We start from the raw sequence: 22,474 nt of genomic DNA, 5'->3' as shown, positions 1-22,474 counted from the left end.
GGTTAAAAATATGAAAATGGCTGATTTTATTATTAATGGATGAGTTGTCAATTTCTGCCACAATAAGCAACTAATGATCTAGCTTGTGACTATGCTATGAGTGTTAGACATGAGATGGGCATGATGTTTGGACGAGGAATTTATTTTGTTGTTGTAAGCTATTGAGAATTAAGGACATTTATAGTCACAGTACCCACCTCCAGGAATATGTGGATATAATGTGCTTTATGGAAAAGAAGTAAAATCAAACCATTATTTGATGACTATACTAAAAAAATTTATACATGCTAGTTAAATAAGTTATTATTTTAAGGGATATTTATAATAGTATACAAAATCAAAGAGTTGTAGTGTGCATGAAATCCAGACTTTTTTTCCATGTCTTTAAATTCAGCCAAAATTTAGCTCTCATTTCCTTTAAATTCAGCCTAAAATTGTATTTGCTTTACAGTTTCCCAGTTATTTTTTTATTCTATGCCAATTTTAAACTCCTCCAGGAGTTTTAAATTACAACAGTTATGCTACTTCAATAAACTTAGGGGAAAGAAAAATGGCTTTTCTTCACCAAAAGAGTTGATTTTTTTTTTCTTAAACATGTCGTGGAACACAAGTACTAAAATTCACTTTTGGATGAATATTAAAAGTATTTTCAAGAACAGAAAGGAGTCATCCACCCAGCATAAATACCAGTGAATTGTAGATAAAGCTCTCCAGGGAAAGGTGTCTGAAGCCTTCCTACTTGTAATAAAAAGAATATACTTATTACATTCTCAATTGGAGTCAAACCCAAAGAGCTTAAAATGTGATTGAAGCCAGGCCAAGGTCAATGGAAACACTTTAATGTGTTTCCAGATAAACCCAGATTAGCTTAATAATAGTCCAAGGAGGCACTAGTAACCTTGACCTGAGGTTTGCTCTCCTTGTCCTGGGGGACCAGCTCATTTATATGTTTCTTTCTGTCTCAGAAGGAACCTTGATTATTATGCCAGAAAGCTACTAGGATGAACTGAATTCCTGATCATTCCCACTAGAGTCAATTAATTTTAAGTGTTGAAGTCATTTTACAAAACATTAGAGAGTGATGTTATAGCAATGTTCAAGAGCTTTCTAGTCATTAGGTCTGTTTCTGTTGTCTCCCATTGGGTCCTGTCTTTGTGCTGGTGTTCTTCTCCATCAAGATCTTCATATGTAGTGAGAATGGTAGTCACATGCTGTGACAAAATTCATCCAGCCATGCAATTTGGGATTCCAGAGAAGACAAAATCTCTTTCCAAAATATATTCATGCTCTGACTCTGATGGAGCCATCTTGAGTCACTTGTTAGTTATTGTGATTTTAGAATGAGCTTTCTTGTTGTCCAGGTTGTTATCAATTGCTCTATCTTTAGTAATGCAAGGAGATATTGTCTCAGCCAGACTAGGGAGAATGGATTCCTTACAGGAATTGTTTTGTCAACAGAAAGGAAGAAAACAATAAAAGTCACAAAGTCAAAAATAGTGACAAGACAGAATTCTTCTAGGCCACATTCACTGGTCTCTTTAGCAGTCAGATAAAATCTGGTCCTTAGAGTTTCATTTTGTATTTTCTCTTGAATTCATGTTTCTGTCAAGGGTGTGATCAATCAAGTATTTTAATCAAGGGATTGCAGAAAGCTGCCTTTTCTAATAAAGTCTACTGCTAAGGCACAGTAGACTGTATTGCTTAGCCTGGGGAGAGAAAGCACAGCCTCCAAACCTTTGTAACTGTAACAAGTCTATCTCTGTTCCACCAACCAAGTCCCAAATAACAACAGAGAGACAGCATTAATTATGAAAGCTTGGCCTTATTTTAAGCTTGTTTTTAACTACCCGTTATAACTTAAGTTAATCCATTTCTATTAATCTACCTTCTGTCATGCACCATGCATCCTGCTTCTTCCATGTCTTCTGGAGTCTCTTCCACACCTAGATTCATCTCCTACTTTTTCTCTCTGTCTGTCTGGAAGTCCCACCTATAGCTCCTGCCTAGCTATTGGCCATTCAACACTTTATTAAACCAATCACATCAATATATTTTCACACAGTATACAAATATCCCAAAGTATTTCCTTCTTTTTGTCTAGATAAAAAGAAAAATTTTCAATTCTAACATAATAAAACTATATACAATAAGAACAGTTATCCAGTAAGAATTACATTTACAATGTCTAGTTTATCTGTATTTAGCAAATTCAGAGAGAATATGTCTTATCTATCCTACCTTGGTGGGTCCATAGTTATGTACCTCATTTACATTCTATCCTAACTTATATTATCAACACCAAACTATCTTTTTAAACCCCCAAACGTTTTATTAGATAAACAACTTAAGCTTTTATGTCTCTCAACCTTATATACTTTATACCTCTTTTATGAGTTTCTTTTCTGAGTTTGGTAACAAGAGAAACTGTAACTATAACCATCTAGTCTTTAACCTCATCAAAGATCTGAGGAGACTTTACCTGATGAAACAAGAAAAACAAAACAAACAACTTCCAAAACTAAGAAATGACAGAGACATCTGGCTGCCTGGATAGTCACCTGAGGTTCCTCTGTAATGTTGGGGCATCCATTTTTGGCCTAGAGGTCTAGAATATCTGACAGACTTTCTTGTGAAGCAGGCATTTTGAAGGACTGTCTACCTTGTCTTTGCAAAGTTCAGCAATTGACTTTTTTGTGTCCTGCTTTTCCAATTTGGACAGCATACTCTCAGTAGTCAAGGCAAGGGCAGTTTCTTGCCCAAATGTCTAGCATTTCCACATTGAAACCAAACTCCTCATGGGGGTTCTTCAATGCCCATCATTCTTTTTTTGAAGTAAACTGATGCTGCCAGGAGGAGATGTGTCTTACTGTCAGGAAAAGGTTTAGGATAATAAAACATCTTAAGTGATATATTCTGTAGGTGTCTGAAGTGTTTGAAGACCATATGTCTATATAAAATATATCTCTATTTGACTTTGAAAACATACCTAACATGGCCATAAATTTGATTGTAGATGATTAACTACTAACCTGTCTTTCTTTATTATACTAAATAGTTTTTAAGGACTAGAACTTTATATTACATTGTCAAATGAGGTGCAAAGGTACAATATCTTAAACAAGAGTAGAAACATATATAAAGTATAGAAAAATATTAAATTTAAAATTAATTATTAAATTTGTATCAATATAAAATATATAGTAATTTAAAATATTTGATACAAGTAGTTCTGTTTTAGTTCAATAGTAGACTCAGCAATACACCCTTTTATCTCATCATTTCTGTAATATGTCCCTCCTTTTCCCCTTCAGAAAGAGATCCCTGAATCTAATCTTCTTTGCTCAACGTTTTTTCTTGACCATGACCAATAACAACTTATTACCAAACCCCTAAACAATGACAAACATCCATAATCCATTGAATGATATAAAACCACCCACACCACCTCTTGGCAATGTGGGTGTCCTGCTCCCTGTTGTCTGTGGGTGACAGCATCTTTAGGGGGCCCTGAGAAAATTAGGATAATGGGTAAGTTCTGGAAGAGCCAGCTGTAATATATATATTTTGTTTAGTCTCTGTATAATGGAAAAATGTAGAGCTTACTTGAAGTCTTGGCTGGATAATCTCTGAGGCTGGATCATCTCAGCTAACAGGTTTGAAGTTGTTCCGGAAACAGAATTTTGGGAAATTCCAATAGAGGCATTCTGAGAGGCTGGATCACCTGGGCTACTTGGCTTCATTGGTGTCTGCTCCCATTTTTCTGAAAACACATACATTTCTAAAAGTAACGTGTATATCTGCATTAACACAAGTATGGAATGTGTGGTGTTCATAAGTCAGTTAAAGATGATTTTTTTTTGTTTTTTATTTGAGCAGGTAAAAGTGACCTGTCAACTTTATAAGTCCATTTGGACTGTATAACCAAACTTCTATCCATGTCATATGAAAGGGTGGCATGTAATAATAAGTCATGAGGATTCTGTAACCAACAAGATTTATCATGTTTTATCCAGTCTCAGAGCTGTTCCCACAGTAGAGGGATCAGCATATATGTAACCTGTCCTGTAGTCTTTCTGTGGGTTTTTTTTTCATGTCTGTAGCCAAGATTTTCAGGAATTCTTCCCCAACCAAATCTGATTTTTATTAATTTTAAAGAGGATCATAACTTTTTATTTCTTGTGGGGACAAAGGCTTAATTTCTCCCCCAATGCAATCACAGCAATATATCTTCACATAGTGTGCAAATATCCCACAACAGGTAATACTCAGTAGAAAGCAGAAGGCAGGTATTCATTGATGATCAGAAGCTAATCTGTATCTTTCTATTCTCTGTGTTTTAATCTTATTTATTTATATGCAATGAATGTGTATATATATGTGTGTGATTCTGTATATGCACAACAGGTATGTGCAGAACTCATATGGAAATCTCAAGGCAGGTTTCCTGAGACAATATATGCAGAAGAGTCTTAGGGTGACACTGGTCAAATTTTCTTCTAGTGGATCTTTCAGGAAGTTTCTTTTTACAGAAGTTCAGTAATGTAGCAGGGTGAGAATTCAGACAATAATAGTTGTGCAAACAAATATAATGGAATAATATTCACATTAATGAAGACAGTAAACTCTGTAAATACCTTTTATCATTGTTGTCTGAGCTGTATGTGTGAGAATAGATGGTTTCACTTCTCAAAATTTTTTTTTACCTAGAAAATTACAACCTAGATAATGCTATAAATATACTTTAAATTCACTTAAATGACAAACACTCACTCAAGGTAATATAAAAATAATGCAATTTATCTGACAGATGTTAAGTTATGAGTAGAATAAAGATACTAATATCTAGAGAAACATTTAAATGCAAAAATATAATTTTAAAACCTGATTATATTTTTCCACAATATTCAGCCATTTCTTGAAGCCAAATCATTTTAATACTTAGGATAATATTAAAATTTCTATGTCTTTTGTAGTGAAGAAGAAATATTTTGAACTCTTTGTATTTCTTCTTGTTTTACAGTGGTCTCTCTGCTGTTGCTTGTATCTTTTGAAGCAGCCTGTCTACCCCAGAGCTCTAGACCTAGCTATTATTAAACCAAAACAAACCAAACAATCCCTTTTCTGTCTGTTTTTATTTCCTTATTTTTTTTTTTTTGCCTTAGCATTTGTTCTACTCTTGTGGGTTTCAACCTAAAACAGAATCAGAATATCCAAGGAATTTCAACTTATTTTTCGTGGTAAAGACACAACATTTCTCTTCTGTTTCTTTTTGCTGCACCCCACAACATAGGATACACCTTCATTATAAAGGGCCTCAAACATGGGATCATAACTATTTTGACACAACCTATGAATTTCTTTATAGTTATGCTATACTTTGAATATCTAAGAATAATATTTGATTAAAACATACATGTCAAATGCTCCATGAATGTGAATTGCAGTATAGATTTTCACAGAACTTAAGAGCATAACTATTGTGTAAAACATGCACTCCTGTAGTGTACATATAGACTACTGAACTGGTGATAAGTTTCATCTAACACTGTCTGAACTGGATTTTCACTGAAGTGCACTACCTGTTTTCCTCATAGTTCTCCTTATTTTTGCATCTTTCTCTGTTCTACGTTTCCTGGATTCCAGTTATAGTTACCTGGGTACTGATCTAACTGGTTGGCATCTTCATTCCACATCTGCACATCTTCATCACAATATCAACTTAAAATGAGTGAAGAATGAGGCAGTTCCACTCAGGGGTGATTGTGTCAGACATGGAGTTCAGTAATCATACAAGCATTACAAATTCAAGAGCCATCAAGGAATGTTCTAAAGGAATGTTTGAAAGGATGTTGTTATCCTCACATCCAGAGGATTAGGTATACTTAGGAAACAACACTCTGCTCTTTACACTGGCATTAACAATATAATGATATTAATTCATAGGAGGAAAACCCTCATGTAGGAAGTCACTGAAGAAGCTTGGACAATTTAGAATGTCAAACTATCATTTAGAATATCCATATTATTCAAATGGAGTTTCCATTTTCCCAGTAAAATGCACAGCCACATTCAAAGGCATCCTCTAATAATAGAGGATGAGGGAGAAGAGAGGAAGAGAGAAAGAAAGAGAAAGACAGAGAAAGGTAGAGAGAGAGAGAGAGAGAGAGAGAGAGAGAGAGAGACTCACAGAAACACACACAGAGAGACACACAGACATAGAGACACAGAAACACACACAGAGAGACAGAGACACAGAGAGATAGAGACACAGAGATGCAGAGACAGGCATAAAAGTGCATTATTCAGGCAAAATGATGACAACATTGGGTCTCTTAGAAAAGAACTTACAAAAGAGATCGGTATAGGATGAAGAAATGTTTTCTTCTTCTCTCATGGGCCAGAATAAACTGATATTTGAGTAAAAAGAGATAAGGGCATCAAAGCTTATTATATGCACAGGAAATTATGGAAGAGTGATTATCCAATAACCCATTGATACTCAGAAACTTCTATTTTGTTTTCTTCACAGGCAGAGGGCAAAAAGAGCATAAGCAGAGGTTTTAGGGAAAATCAATGGTCAAAAGAAACAAAAACAGCCTAAGACAAAATTTCTCTGGGTTCTGGGGCAGGTGGCACAACTTTTGTAAGGTGAAGGATAAAAAATTTACTAGGAGCAAAGAGCTGCATTCAGAAGAGACAGAAACTCTCCAGGTGGGCTGACTTCTGGGTAGTGAGATGTTAGGGAGGGAGTCTTAGGCAATTCTACTTCTTCTAAAAACCTCTTTGTTCTTTCTATTTCTCTGTTTGCTTTTTCTCTCCTCTATTTCATTTTTTTTTTGAGGATTTCAATCATATTACACCCACTTGCTCCCTGCAACTACCCCAATATGATCCCCAACACACACACTGCCCCTAACTTCTCCCCCCATTTATTTACTTGTTGATAACCTCCATGGTCTAGTTAGTATTGCCATGTGTACATTTCTCTTAGAAGAACTTTCTTTAGTCAGACAAAGGACCTTCAGAGAGTGCCGCTTCCTGAACCCTGGACAATAGAAGAGAGAAGGAGGCTGGAGAGACAATGTTTCTATGTAACATCTAAGGTTCCTAACCTTTTAATATTTAAAGTGGACAACATTTCCGTGTGGCATTTTCTGGTGTTGTTTCCTGAGACCCACCACCACTTAGAGCTCAGTTATCCTGGCTTTAAAAGCTGGGGTGGATGGGTGTGGGCCACAGCCTGTAATTCCAGCACATTGAAGCTTAGACGGATGAACTTAATTTTGAGGTCCATCTGAGTTATTTAATGAATTCTAGGCTAGATGGGACAGATAAAGACTTTGTTTCAAAAGAAGCAAACCTAACAGAAAACAAACACAGAAAGAAGATGTAGGTGGGAAATCAGAATCATAATCACTTCATTTTATCTAATTATTCTTACCCAATGAACAAAGAAACATTTTCACATTTTGCACTGTCTTCCTTGGTGACAAGAGGTCTTTTGCAAGGATGCTTCCAGAGCTATAAAACAAATTAGTGGCTGTGGAATATTGACATCTGTTTTATAGAAAAGAGGAAGAGTGAAATAAATACCTAGAGGAAGATTGAGTGGTGTCCTAGAGGAAGGAAGAAGCCTGTTCCACATTGAGCCAATCTGTGGAAAAGGCTGAGACCGTCTTGGTCCTACATTCTAGGGACATTTTCTACCTGAAAGCCTCTGTGGCAGGATGTCTAACTGGGTTTCATTCTGGGTGATAAGAGGCATGCCTGACACATGTGAAGTAGATGAGCTTAATTGAGTTTGAGTTGAACCTACAGGGACTATGATTTCTAACTCTTCTTGTTGCCTTCTCCAGACATGTAAACACCCTCTTCAGCCATTCAGGATGAGTTTTACTTCACTTTGAAGTGTGGCTCTCTCACAAACAAACATACATTTAACCTGTGGATTAATATATATTTAAATGTTAGAATGTATAAATACTTATATTTATATATATAAATGTTTGTATAAATACAAAAACATGCTTAGTAATGTGTATTTAGCCATGTTTGGACATTTATCTAAAGATATACTTTAATGTAGATGTCACTCAACTGACTAGAATATATAATGCATACATTTATCATATATTAAATATATTTTTTAGGTTATGCATATGTTTATCATACATTGTATATCTTTACAAGTGAATAGAATTTGTTAATGGAAAAATTATTTCATTATTTACTTATTTATTTTCTGTGTAGGTATGTGTATGGGCACATGCATGCCATGGCATTCTGGGAAGGTTAGAGGATAACTTGTGGGAGTCAGTTCTCTCTTTCCATTACGTGGCTCCCAGAGATTAAACTTGAATCATTAGCCCAGGCAGCAGGCACATTTACTCTCTATCTCACCAGCCCACAGAATTGTTTTTTCCTTATCTGAAAGATGATGAACACAGGCTTCTATACTCTGCCATTAGAGCATGAAGAGGTTAAATATCACAAAAGAAAATAAAGTTTGTTGTATTTGTTCTATGATTCATGCACAGTCTTAAATCCCTGTGTTAATTAATCATACAAGAACCCTTTGAAGTAAACACTGCAGTCCTTATCTACACTACAGGTGAATCCAGATATTTTTGTCTTTTGAAAATTTAGTTTAGGGGTTAGAGAGATGGCTAACAATAAGCAGTTAACAGTGCTTGTTGCTCTTCCAGGGGACTTGCATTCTGTTCCCAGTGCTCACAGCAGGCGGCTTACAACTCTAACAAATGTAATCCAGGGGGTCTGATATCTACTTCTGGCTTCTATGGATATCCCCACTGACATTCAAATACCCACACTCATATGTATAAATTTAAAAATCAAAATAAGTAAGCAAATCTTTAAAATTTATTTTTAAGTTAATATACAATACTGGGTTTTGATATGCTATTTTTTAACCATGCATAAGTGTTTATGTTCTGTTCTAATTCATTCCTTCTCCCAGTGCTAGGGCTTCTGAACCTTTACATCCTTTTGGCTCACCCCTCAGTACTTTCTCTTTCACGTATATTCCTTTAAATTCTCTCTCTTAATACTCCCCATCTCCCCTTGAGACCTTCTAATCCTGTCTCATAGCCTCCATTCTTCTTTAGTAACTTGTGTACACATACATAAAAATATGTAAACCTTTATGTGTAGAGTCTACACATGAAAGAAAATATAAGGTAATTGTCTTTCTGACTCTATTTCTTAACATAATTTGGGCACATTCTATCTATTTTCCAGCAGGTGACGGAATTGTATTCTCTCTCTCTCTCTCTCTCTCTCTCTCTCTCTCTCTCTCTCTCTCTCTCTCTCTCTCTCTCTCTCTGTGTGTGTGTGTGTGTGTGTGTGTGTGTGACGTTTTTATCCAATTATCTAGTGATGAGTATCTAAGCTGGTTTTATTTCTTAGCTGTAACTATAAGTGCAACAATAAATATGAATGTTTAAGTGTCTTGCCATATATTAACTTAGAGTCAGATATCTAACCAGGAGTGGTATAGATGTGTTCTGTGTCAACCAATAGTTTTGAATTTAGGGTCTCTCTCTGTCTCTCTCTGTCTCTGTCTCTGTCTCTGTCTCTGTCTCTGTCTCTGTCTCTCTCTCTCTCTCTCTCTCTCTCTCTCTCTCTCTCTCTCTCTCTCTCCCCTCATTTCTAACCAGCTTACACTCTCACCAGAAATGAATAAGGTCAATCACTTAACTTGATGGCAGTTAAAACATTGCACAGATGGGCACTATCTTGGCTGTGGTTCTAATCTAAGACTCTAGTAGTAAGATTCCTACATTTTTGGTGCTGTATTGCTGTTGACTTTGACCTACCACCTATCTATTTTCCCTTTTCTTGCATGCATGTCTAAATAAGCCTACAGAAGAGACAAATAAAATTGTCTAAATGCTTACCCACAAACAAGAATCTCTACTCTGCTAACCAAGACAAACACCAAAGCCATTTACCATTCTTTCCCTGAAGCGGCTCCCAAGCAGCTCAGGTGCCTACTCAGAGGTATTGATTTTACTTTCCGAAGTCTACTTACTTCATCAACAAATATTGTTATATCTCTTGGTGATACATGATGTCATCAGGTACATTTGGTGATGGATCCTTCTCTTTGCAGGCAGGGTAATAGCAAAACAAAACCACTGCAAACTGGCAAGGGCAACCTCTAGAAGTATGCCTCACTCCTTCTTGCCTCAGCAGCCAAGATGCTGCACTGTGCCTTCATCCACACTGCCCATGCCAGACCACAAACAGTACTCATGCAGAATAATGATGAAGGCCAACTTTATTACAATTAAACACTACAATTTAAACCCTGTTCCTAACTTTTTCTTCTGTTCTTATGAATATTGTGTTTTTAAAAAAATAGTGAGCCTATTGCTGATGTAGAAGACAAATATTACATTGCAATAGTAAAGTCAGAGTATTTCATGTATCTTGTGAAAGATTTAGTGAAAGAATTATCCCTTTGGGTAGGGAGCATCTGTTTTATTCAACTTTCCCTTTTCCAATTCTTTTTTTAGCAGAACTGATTTTCCACTGAGGATTATATTCCATATGTTTTAACATTACAAAGTCCTTTAAGCTGCATAAAATGTGTCCCAGGCACTGGAGTGGTCATGAAGACCAGGCTTAGACTTTGGGTATATTTCATCTTGAACCTGAAGGTAGACTAAGAAGTTTGCCTATGGTGCGATTCTTGCACCAATAACTTTTTTTTTTTTTTTACAGAGTCTTGCATCTTGAATTGAGGTTGCTGTTCAGACAGATATGCAGAAAAGGCTGGAAATTTTAATTGCACAAGATGTTGAATTCTTTCTTCTTAGGCTACTTTGCATTTATTTGAGTTTCTATTGCTGGGACCAAATACGTAGTCTAGGTCAGGCATGATGGTACATACTTTTAATCCTCAGCCTTTAGGAGACTGAAGCAAGAGAAATACCAGTTTCTAACAAGCTATAAATTGAGTTCAAGGCAAGCCTAAGCTACATACCTAGCTTTTATTCTCAAAATCAGAAAGTATAAACAGCATGTGTACTGGTTTCGATGAGACATTCTGTCACTGTTACAAAATTCCTGAGTAAAGCAACATGTATGCAGAAATTATTTATTTTGGCTCGCTGTTTCAGAGACTTCAACCTTCATGGAGGAGAGGACCTGACAAAGTGAAGCAACTAATATCATAGCAGTCAGAAGTAAAGGCACATAGTGTATTAACTAGATCGCTATCTGAATTTTCCAATTTTATTCCATCCAGGATCTCAGCCCCTGACATTTGGGATGAAATCAGTCAATGTTCTCTGGAACACCTCCAGAGACACACCCAGCCCTACACTGTATTAATTTGCTTATTAACCATCAAAATTAACCTTCCCAGTGCTAAATCACAGTACCATAAAAGAAATACTTGGTAAAGTGACCCATAGTTTAAAATCTGATACAGGACAGAGTTAAATAGTAGGAATAAGCCCTGTTCACATGAACTACAGTAATTACATTGCAACTGTTTCTATTCAACCAGGTTGTGGTGTTATTTGTGTACTTTAATAAAATTTGCTTGAAGATCAGAGAACAGAACAAGCCACTAAATTAAACATATGGGCCAGGCAGCAGTGGCACACACCTTTAGTCCTAGCACTCAAGAGGCAGAGATCTGTCTGGATCTCTGTGAGTTCAAAACCACCCTGGACTACATGAGATTGACTCAGTCTAGGAGAGAAAACAGAGCCAGGCAGTGGTTGCACACACCTTTAATTCCAGCACTGGGAAGCATATATACCTTTAATCCCAGGAAGTGATGGCTGGGCAGAGAAAAATCTATAAGGCACGAGGAAACAGTAACTAAAGACATCCCGTAGCACTTAGACTCACAAATATAGGATAGATACAATATTTTCTTTAAATTTGCCAAATATAAATAAACTAGATATTATAACTGTAATTCTTGCTTAATAACTGTTTTGTTATATGTAATTTTATTATGTTAAAGTTAAAACCTTCCTTTTTGATTAGACAGAAAAGGAGAAGTGCTGTAGGATGTCTTTCTGTATGCTGTGAATATGTGTTGCTCTGATTTGTTGATAAATACAGCTGTTTGGCCAATGGTGAGGTAGAAAAAAGGTTAGGTGGTGCATTCCAACTGGAGAGAGAGGAAGAGGAAGGGGAGACAAAGAGACATTGCCTGCCACCACCAGGAGAAGCAATATGTGAAAATATCAGTAAGCCACAAAGCCACATGACAACTTGTAGATGAATAGATATGGATTAAGTTATAAGAGCTAGCTAGTGAGAAGCTTGATCCATAGGCCACCAAATTTGTAAATAATATAAGCCTCTGTGTGTTTGCTTGGGACTAAGCAGCTTCAGGATGCTTAGTGGGAGATATTTGTCCTGACCGCGGGCCAGGTGGGACACAGGAAAACTTCTGACTACAGTCCACCCTGAAAGCCTATACATATGAGTAACAGAGAGACTGAGCAGGTTGTAATTATTAGGAATTATACACACACACACACACACACACACACACACACACACGCACACCACACACACACACACACACACACACACACACACACATTTGTTTATAAGAACAACAAATGAAAATAAAAAGGCATTTGTTTGAAAGACAGCAAGGAGAAGTATATGGAAGGATTTGAATGGAGGGAAAGGGAGGGGAAAATGATGTAATTATAATTTCAAAATATAAAAGAAATTTAAAAACACAAGTTAATTTAGGGTACAGCAATTACTTATTAAACAGAGAGAAATCAAGTTGTTGCTCATTGACAGCTGTCACTTTTCCTAACTGGAAAGTTTTCTCTTTCATGGTGCTGGAAGTTACTCTGAATGCTGCTGAAGGAGAAAGGTAGTCATCAATATTACCCAGCTACAAACCCTACAAATTACCACAGTGACCTGTCTGCAAGATATACAATAATGTTCAGTTTGTTCAATAGTAGCACAAATGTTATGGGAGTAGACAACTACTTTATAAAATTGAATTTAAAGTCCACTCCATGACATAAGACCCATACCTGACACTGCTAAAGCATCCATGAACCTGAGACTAGAGAGGTCATGTGCCTAGAGGAAAAACTCTTGTGCATTGTTGCTTGAATAAATAAAAAAAATCTTTCTCATTCCCTTTTTCCTTTAGCAAATAATTCTATGTGAAAAAGTCGTTGCAATTTAGAGGAAAACACATTTATCTATCTTTTGTGACTTTAAGATCATGTCTTAAAGTTACAGTAATATACTACTAGTGAGACAATGATAACCAAGATTAATTAATTACTAGACACTTTTAAACACCTACATAAACCTTATATAACCTAGGGCACTTTTCTTCTGTCTTTTCTGAGTTGATATAGAAGTTCAGTGAATTGAGCTTTCCACAGCCTTCTGCCTGTAGAGTTCCATTTTCAAGCATACACTTATGAGGCCATGGACAGTGATGATCTGGGGAGAAGCAGCAATGTTGCCTCTAGGTTGGTGCTTTGTTACTGACAAAATCCACCACCTGGGACAGCTATGTAGTCCCTTAAAAGACATCAGTTTTCCAGTCAGTAAAATAAGCAGCTTGGAGAAAAAAATTCAGACTTCTAAAGCTCTACCCTCAGAATTCAAAAACCTTTTATCTCAGGAAGGAGCTTTCAGAGTCCAGTTCTAGTGTGATGGAAGGCTTATAAAGTAGTGGAGAGAAGTGTGTACACTCAAGGACACCCCCAAGTGCATCCAAAATCTAAACCTTGTAACTGGAGAGTGTTTTCTTTCATAGCTGAAAAGATGTTGCTCATGTGACTAAGAATGTTCAGATTGGAAGACTACAGTGAAATAGCAATGTGGACACTGTGTGATTGACAGAATTCTGACCAAAAACAGGCAGACTTGCCTATGGAAATGAAGAGGTCATGTGACCAAACTATTAGCTTTGAAAAAGATGGAATGGGTCATGAACCAGAGCTGCAAGAAATATAGTTTTTAAAGCAAAGAAAATGGAATTTGATCAGAAGCTTCCATTTGGAACATAGCCTTATCAATATTTTGGTTTGAGACATTTTATGATGACTTAAAAATGATAAATTTGTACTGCTTTAAGCCACTTAGTGCATGGCCATTAGTAATAGTGGTTGAGGTAAATAAGTCTAGAATGGCAAAATCCCAGTGACTTTAGCAGGAGTATTGGCCAGGTTGCATTGCCACAGTCACTTCAGAAGGAAAGTGAGTGGCAATGATTGCTTTACTGGCATCTGTTCACAGTTTCTACATTAGAAAATGACAAATTTGCATATAGAGAATCATAGTTGGCTTCTTTGAGTTTATCTGCATTTTACACTCCTGTGCAAAACCTGTGACAGATGTGAATTATTCTTTCTTTCCAAGCAGGTCTCCTCACACATTCTAGGTGCAGCCTGGAGTAGATCTGGTATGCCCTGTCTGCTGGACTCCTCTTCAACAACTACTTCATTTTATCATTTTTATTTATTTATTTTGGAGATTTGAGTTGGCCTTGAACACACTATGTAGTTTATAGTTCACCCTGGCCTTGAACTATGGATTCTCATGCCTAGGCCTCCCAAGTGTTAGAATTAGTGTTGTGAACCACCTTGCTTGACTACATTGTCAGTCTTTACTATGGTAGCACTAACCTATGAATTGTATCAAAATAAGGCTTTTATGAAAGTGCTGGCCAGGACTTCATTTTGGGGGACCTAATCAAAACTCCTTTAACACCACTGTTTTTAATTCTTTCATACAGACTACAAAATATACAATATTAAAAAAAAACAGGCTTTCCAATTCAGTGGTGATATAACTTGAAACCCTTAAAACTCTAGAACTCTGCTTCTTGTGTGATGTTTTAGGCACATTGTGACTTATTTTGTCATGATGCCATATTCCTGTTTTGTTAGAAATATGTAAAATCAACCCACAAGGCTCAGATTTTCTTTCTTCCTTCCTTCCCCCTCCACTTTCTCTTTCATGTGTGTGATATGGTGTGTGTGTGTGTGTGTGTGTGTGTGTGTGTGTGTGTGTGTGTGTGTGTGTTATGTGTGTGGTTATGGGGGGGCAAATATGTGTGTGTGTAGCACCCAGACAATCCCAGTGTCATTGGGATGTCTTTTTCTATTGTTCTCTACCTTAGAGATTCTCATGGACCCTGGAACTTACCTTATTAGCTAGACTACTAACTGGCCAACAGGCCCCTGAGATTTATGTGTCTCCATTTCCCCAGCATGAGTTACATATATTCACTGCTGCACCTGGCTCTTACATTGGTGTTGAGAAGTCTTCTTGATTCTGAATGTAAATTTATTTCCTTAAAGTATGTTAACAATATTTATTTTTCTCAATGAGCTAATAGATCCAATGATGTCATAGGTAAAATGCATATTGTTATTATTGGTTCTCCATCAAAGATATTACTAATAGTACATCTCTATTTCACAGTTATTATTATCATCATCACATTTTATTTATGTTAAAATTTAAGAGCATTGCTGCTGCCATAAAAATTACTTAATGAGTATAGCTGGTATTTTGGGAAGGGACACACTTCCATATTTTTACTTTATCACTTCTGTATTATCTTCTTCATTAGCATTTATCCTCCAACAGAGGAGGAACAGATGTGTAAATAGATGTTTTTATACATATGTTTATTGCCTAGAAAAAGAAGGAAGGATTGAGTACATTGGGCTTGAGAACACAAGGCTGTGGGAGTACAGATCTTCTCAGAAGACTGAGTATTTAACTTGACCTTTGAATAATGAGCTGAAGTAGCCTGTAGAGCAAGGGAGAGTGGTTTGTCCACCAGCAATGTGAGGGTTGACTATAGGTAGAAAGAGTAGCTTGAAGAACCTGTCAAGGACTAGAAGAACATAGAATGTGGATTCAGAATATTAGCTTAGCACCTCTAGTATATAAATTATTGAGAAAAGTAAGGAGAGGAGATTCTGTTCTTGTGGTTCCTCATAGGTACAAAAATATCAATTAGTGTAATATAGTCACATGCCTACCACTTCCATTTTGTAGCCCTGAAGGGGAGTAGGGTGCAATTTTCTTGGGTTTGCAGGAGAAACTAGAATTGTCTGGCCTTATTCTGCTCTTTCAAACCTGGGTTGAGTGCAGCTCATCTGCAGAATGGATTTGTTTTAATCTGTTTTTGTATATTGTGATTTACTTTAGAGAGTCACAGTTTCAGGATTAAATTAAGGAGGGTTTGGGTAATTGAAATATTAGAAGTAATTTTAGGAAAGAATTTGATTAATTTAAGTATCATACATGTCAGGGTATATGTCTTAATTAAAGAGATATTTGGGGAACAATGTGTATAGTGGGAAGGCCACTTGGGGTTCATTTCTCCTTATTTTTTGTTTTAGACTCCATCGTTCTATGAGTCTAGAGACTTGGTTATTTTAGCCTTTTATTAGTCCTTGGGATTTGTTTGTCCACTTTCCCAATCAACTTTTAATTCCTCATGGTCGGTAAAGGATTTTGGTTTTGTCCTGAGTTATTTTGATCTTGTTGGGTTATCTCATTGGCTCTTGAGTGGAAGCTTGCTGGATTCAGGAGAGTGGGGATGAATGTCTCAATGGGCTACTTCTTTCTCCAGAGGAGAATGACCACATGCTAAAGAGGTTAAGGAGTCTAATTTGTTGAGACAATAACAGTTGCAGATTAATTTTCCTCATTTTTGTTTATTTCTGTGGAATTAAAGTGTCTAGTGAGGAACATGGACATGCAGAAAGGGCAAATGCAGACTACCCCACTTCTCTTTTGCTGGGAATAGCCACATATTCCACTCTATGACAGATGCATTCCTGTATTTACCCAAGATTGTCAGACTAATTCTAAGCACTACTCTCAGGAATACCTTCTGTCTACTGAAGTAAAGCTTTATAGTAAAGTCTAATCTTCATCCGTAATAAGACATTTTGTTTACAAGTGGCCATGGCTTAGTACCAGTGTCATTTGTTTCAGATTCAGGGGCAAAAGTAGTGCATCATCTATGGGATTATCACTCAAATCCTACATATGTGGATAAAGCAAGGTGATGGGCTTCTTACTTGGGCCTTCATCTATAAGTAAGTCCTTTTAGATTTGTAAATCTCAAATGCCAATGTTTTTCATCTGAAACAACAGGCTTTTTGTCTATCTGTTTTTTTGTTTTTTGTTTTAAATTTCTTTAGAACAAGATCTCATTATGTAGCTCTGGCTTGCCTTAAACTTACTATGTAGACCAGACTGGTCTCAAACTCATAGCATTCCCACCTCCTTCTGACTCTCGAGGGCTGGGCTTGAAGACATACACCACTAGGCATAGATTGAAGCAACTGTCTTAATCTGAGAAGCTTCATCTGCATAACCTCATAGAACTTTCCTTCCTTGTAGAACACTTGATTCATGAAAGTGGGCAAAAAAAAAAAATGAGTGAAATACTTGAGCTTTCTGTCCAAGTGCAGCACAGGTGCTGACATCCTATTCAGGAAGGCATAAGCTTTGAAAATGTCTTTGTAAGAGTTAATGACCTCAGAAATTCACATTCAAGACAATGCCAATTTCACAAAATCCTCTCAATAAACTAGAGTACCTGTGGTATTTGGATGGCTTTTGGTGCCTGAGGTTCTTCCTTAGGAATATAGATTTTATCACTTAGTTCATATCACTTTGACTGCTCAGCTAGCTATGAGTTGGGTATAAGGACAAAAGAAATACAGAAGTGTTGTTAAAGATACTACAGTGCTGAAACCTAGTTCTTTGGCTGAAGTTATACTATGAAGTTGCTAAAATAAATTGAATTTTGGGCAACAAGGACAAAAACTGACATATTCATTATATCTTGAAATTCATACACAGGTGTATGAATAATTTTTAAGTTAAAACTTTAAGTGTAGAGGTCTGAGTAAAAATTCAAGTTTTAAGCTTTTTTTTAAACTACATTTTCATCCTAAAATGTCATTCTAAATACAGTTCATTAAGTATTTCTTAAATTATGCTGGGCAGGCTTTAATCCCAGCACTTGGGAAGCAGAGCCAGACAGATCCCTACAAGTTTTGGGCCAGCCTGGTCTACATTGTAAGTTCCAGAGCAACCAAGGCTACATAGAGAAACCTTGTTTGAAAAAACAAAAAAGTAGTATTTTGTAAATTAACATAATTATGAAATATGCATGCAAGGTAACAGAAGAACAACATAATTATCATTACTGTAGCTACCATCTAATTGAAGAGCTCTACCATTAATTTTATATCATCACAAATGCTGAAATTTACTTATACTTTTTATTATAGTTTTATTATATGCATGCCCATAGACAAAAATACCACATCTAGCCTTTTACATTGATTAGAAAGTTAATCTATATCAAAACATAAGTGTTTACTGAAGTGTGTAGAAGTTTAGAAAGGGTTGATCTTGACCATTGACCACTAGAATAACATTGATTGGTATGTCTTTTTAAATTATTTATTACAGTTTCAGTTACTGAATTTTTGAAATATCCCATATGCATGTATATAATTGTATCCTGGTAGAATATCTCAAATTTGCTTTCTTTTCACTGAGTCTATTTTCTAAAGGTCAATTCTGCTTTATTTAGAATCCAATGCATACTTTTCTTTCAGGCTGAAAGTAAAGTTTCCTTGCAGTGTTTGGTTTTAATCTGACCTTGTCACCATGCCTCATAATTCTTTTGTAAAGAGATAAGACTTCCATAACACATGAGAGAAAATACTCCCTTTGAGAAATGGATAGCTTTAACATAACTTAAAAAAATCCCTCTCAAATAAAAAGAAATTGTATTCTACTTAAGATGTCCTGCCAAATATCTGCTTATGTTAACCTTTGTTGTAGTATTAATTTCTCATTATTGGTCTATACTCCAAGTAAATATATTGAGGGATATATCAATTGAACTATGAAACAAAGCACCCCAAACTACCAGTTACTAAAGTTACTAATCTTCAGGTCAGAAATCTGAGCAAGACCCACCACTGTGTGATGAGACTTTTCTGAGCTCATTGATGACTGATGTGGCAGTCCATGCTATGTCAGTAGGGGCTGTCTGCTCAAGACTGCCTTTGTTGCTGTAGCTCTTCTCTGCTCCACATGGTCTCTCACCCCCTCATGCTGTCATGAGCTTGTGCACATGGCAGAAGAGCAAGCCTCTAGGAGAATGCAGAAGAATATACGCAAGTACTGCTCTTGAGTCCACAACCTATAACTGGTATGGCAGTATTTTTACTACATGTTCTGAATCAAAGCAAATCATAGGCTTCTCACACAGAAACGCAGTCAGACAGCAAAGAGCAGGGCCACAAAAAGCAGTGAAAGGTTGCAACTGCCTTTTGCATTTCAGCACAGACAATACCCCATTGTCTGCTCAGCCTTGATGTACGTTTTGAACTGGCTCCATGTTGTTCTGTGTTTATTTTCAAGCAAAGAAAGGCCTAGGATGAGGTATCGGGACTATAAAGGGATGTTTAAACTGCCATTTTCTCTGCTGGCAGCTTTCTCAACATCTAAATGCTAAGTGGACTTAAATTTCTTCACAGTAATCTCTGCTTGAGAAGCTTGACATTCTTGTGCTGCAATTTAAAAAGAAAACGTCTCCACTAATATTTGTACAGAAGCTCTTCCCCAGTGGAGAAGCTTGTTTTCAGTTACTGGATGACTAAGTTTAAACTTTTATTTCTGAGATAGGCTCTTTGTCATGTTGGCTTGGATCAAGCAGTCCTCTTGCACACAGACACGTAAAAACCTGGGACTAGGAGCTCATATCACCATGCCCAGCCTCGAGGCTTTAAATGAATATTACTTTCCTTAGTTTAGGTCAGACAGTCATATGTGGTTGGTTAGTCTCATTTATACAGTAACTAATATGGTGACACATTCTGGCTACTCTTCACTGAAAGAATATCTCCTAACAAATTACCTTATATTTGAGGTAAACATTCCTTGTGTTTAATTCCTTACAAGATGGTACATTTTTTGTTCCATGCTCTTTGATACCTGCACTGAGACCTGCTGTTGCTCCTGAGGTGGCACTGTTTGGATTGGTTCTTGTTTACCCTTGTGATCCTACATCAATCAGTCTGTCAGTATAGACGTTTACATTTATATAACTAATGGCAATCCTTCTCGGTGTCATTTCAGTTTGTGCTATGACCAGTGATCTCATTTACACTCTGGTAACCTTCCAAATTCCACTTCTGTTGATTTGATCTGTAGGTTCTTCAAGTTCAAATGGCACTGTTCCTTCATGCTTACAGAAGTGTTCTCTAGACCCTTGGTCATTCCAGTTTCCGCTGATGCTTTTGCTTATATTCATTACCTTAGCTGTTCATTTAATATCTTATTGATTTAACAATGTTTGCTCTAGTATTTTAACATTCTGTGAGCTTGTTCCTTTTTCTTTTGAAGTTCTGGGAGCTCATGCCCTTTTTATCAGACAATTCTCCTATTTTTCTCTGAGTGCTGGTGCTCATATATTGCTCCCATATTATTCTGATGGAGCTAATTGATCAAAGTAAAACTCCATTCCTTCTAGTCAAATAAAGTGATTTTGCATAGATTTTGAGTGTACCTAATTGAATTAATTTATCATTATACTACACTGACTGAATCTTCTGTTTATGGTTTTGTATAGAAAAAGTCTCTGTTTTGTCATTTTGACAATGATAATCAGAATCTCCAAGTTATAGTTATATATGAGGGAAGACCTAGGTTTTATTTTAAAAATTCTTTATTTCTCCAGTTAGTGTTTATAGGGGAAGGAAAACTATTTTCTCTCTGACACTTTGAGTTTTTCACCAGGATGGCTATAACAAGATAGATTTACTAGTAGAGAAAAAAGTTTATTAACACATATCTCATGCAAACAGGAAATTCACAAGGAAATGGGAAAACAAAAACAAAAACAAACCAAAAAAAAAAAACCTGATAGTTTAGAATAAAAACTTAAATAGCACCTGGTGGTGTTGCACGCCTTTAATCCCAGCACTCGGGAAGCAGAGCCAGGCGGATCTCTGTGAGTTCAAGGCCAGACTGGTCTCCAAAGTGAGTTCTAGGAAAGGCACAAAGCTACACAGAGAAACCCTGTCTCAAAAAAAAAACAAAAACAAAAACAAAAAACAAAAACAACAAAAAAAAACTTAAATAGCATTGTTGTGGGATAACCTTTTTGCACACTGTAAAGATATGGTACTTTCTGACAGGCTTAATAAAGAGCTGAACGTCCAATAGCTAGGTAGGAGAGAATAGGCAGGACTTCTGGGGAGAGAGGAACTCTGGGAAGAAGGGAGGCAGGATTTGCCAGTCAGACATGGAGGGAGTCAGACATACAGAATGGAGGAGAGGTAAAGAGTCACATGGTAGAATACAGATTAATAGAAATGGGTAAAAGTTTTAAGAGCTAGTTGGGAACAAGCCTAAGCTAAGGCTAAGCTTTCATAATTAATAATATATCTGTGTGTCATTATTTGAGGGCTGGCAGTTCTAAGAAAGTCTGGCTACAGAGTCTTTTCAGTTATAAAGACATGGAGAGAAGGGTGTGTGGGAGGCCCATTGTTAATCATCTTTTCATTACTGTTACTTGCATGGGATGGTCTGTATGTCAAATTGCTCTGATTGGTCAATAAATAAAACACTGATTGGCCAGTGGCCAGGCAGGAAGTATAGGCAGGACTAACAGAGAACAGCAAGGCTGAGGAAAACACTGCCAGCCGCCACCATGACAAGCAGCATGTGAAGATGCCGGTAAGCCATGAGCCACGTGGCAAGGTATAGATTTATGGAAATGGATTAATTTAAGCTGTAATAATGGTTAGCAAGAAGCCTGCCATGGCCATACAGTTTGTAAGCAATATAAGTCCCTGTGTTTACTTGGTTGGGTCTGAGCAGTTATGGGACTGGCTGGTGACAGAGATTTGTACTGACTGTGGGCAAGGCAGGAAAACTCTAGCTACAGTTACTAGTACCTAAAGGGGATATTTTATGCACAAAAAGTTTATTTTGTCCCATTGATTAATGAGCTTCAGGTAATCAACTTGGCTACTTTGGACTATGACAAGCCAATGCATTCTCCCAGGAGACCACAGAAGAAGAATCCGATTTCCTCTTGTGGTGAGATGTGAACTGCAGGGAGGTGAAGGGGCTGGCTCCAATTTGCTTTTCCAGAGCATGCTCATTTGACCAGAAGAGCCCCCAATAGGCTTTACCCCTTAAAGATTGCATCAGTTTCCAAGAGCATCACTTGGTACTGTGCCTCTATTTACATGTATCCTTTAGGGGAAGACAAGGAACTTATCCAAGTAAATAGACATGTTTATCTCAAGGCTTTCCGCTTGCTTTCTACACAGGTGAGAGTTTGCCGTGATTTCATCACCATTATCTTTCTGTAATAGGGTGTACTCATCCTCACAATCAGAGATTTCCTTAATAGATTTAAGTTATT

Source organism: Peromyscus maniculatus, chromosome 4 (assembly GCF_049852395.1).
Source record: "Peromyscus maniculatus bairdii isolate BWxNUB_F1_BW_parent chromosome 4, HU_Pman_BW_mat_3.1, whole genome shotgun sequence".
Classification (NCBI taxonomy): Eukaryota; Metazoa; Chordata; class Mammalia; order Rodentia; family Cricetidae; genus Peromyscus; species Peromyscus maniculatus.
This window is presented reverse-complemented; position numbering follows the sequence as displayed.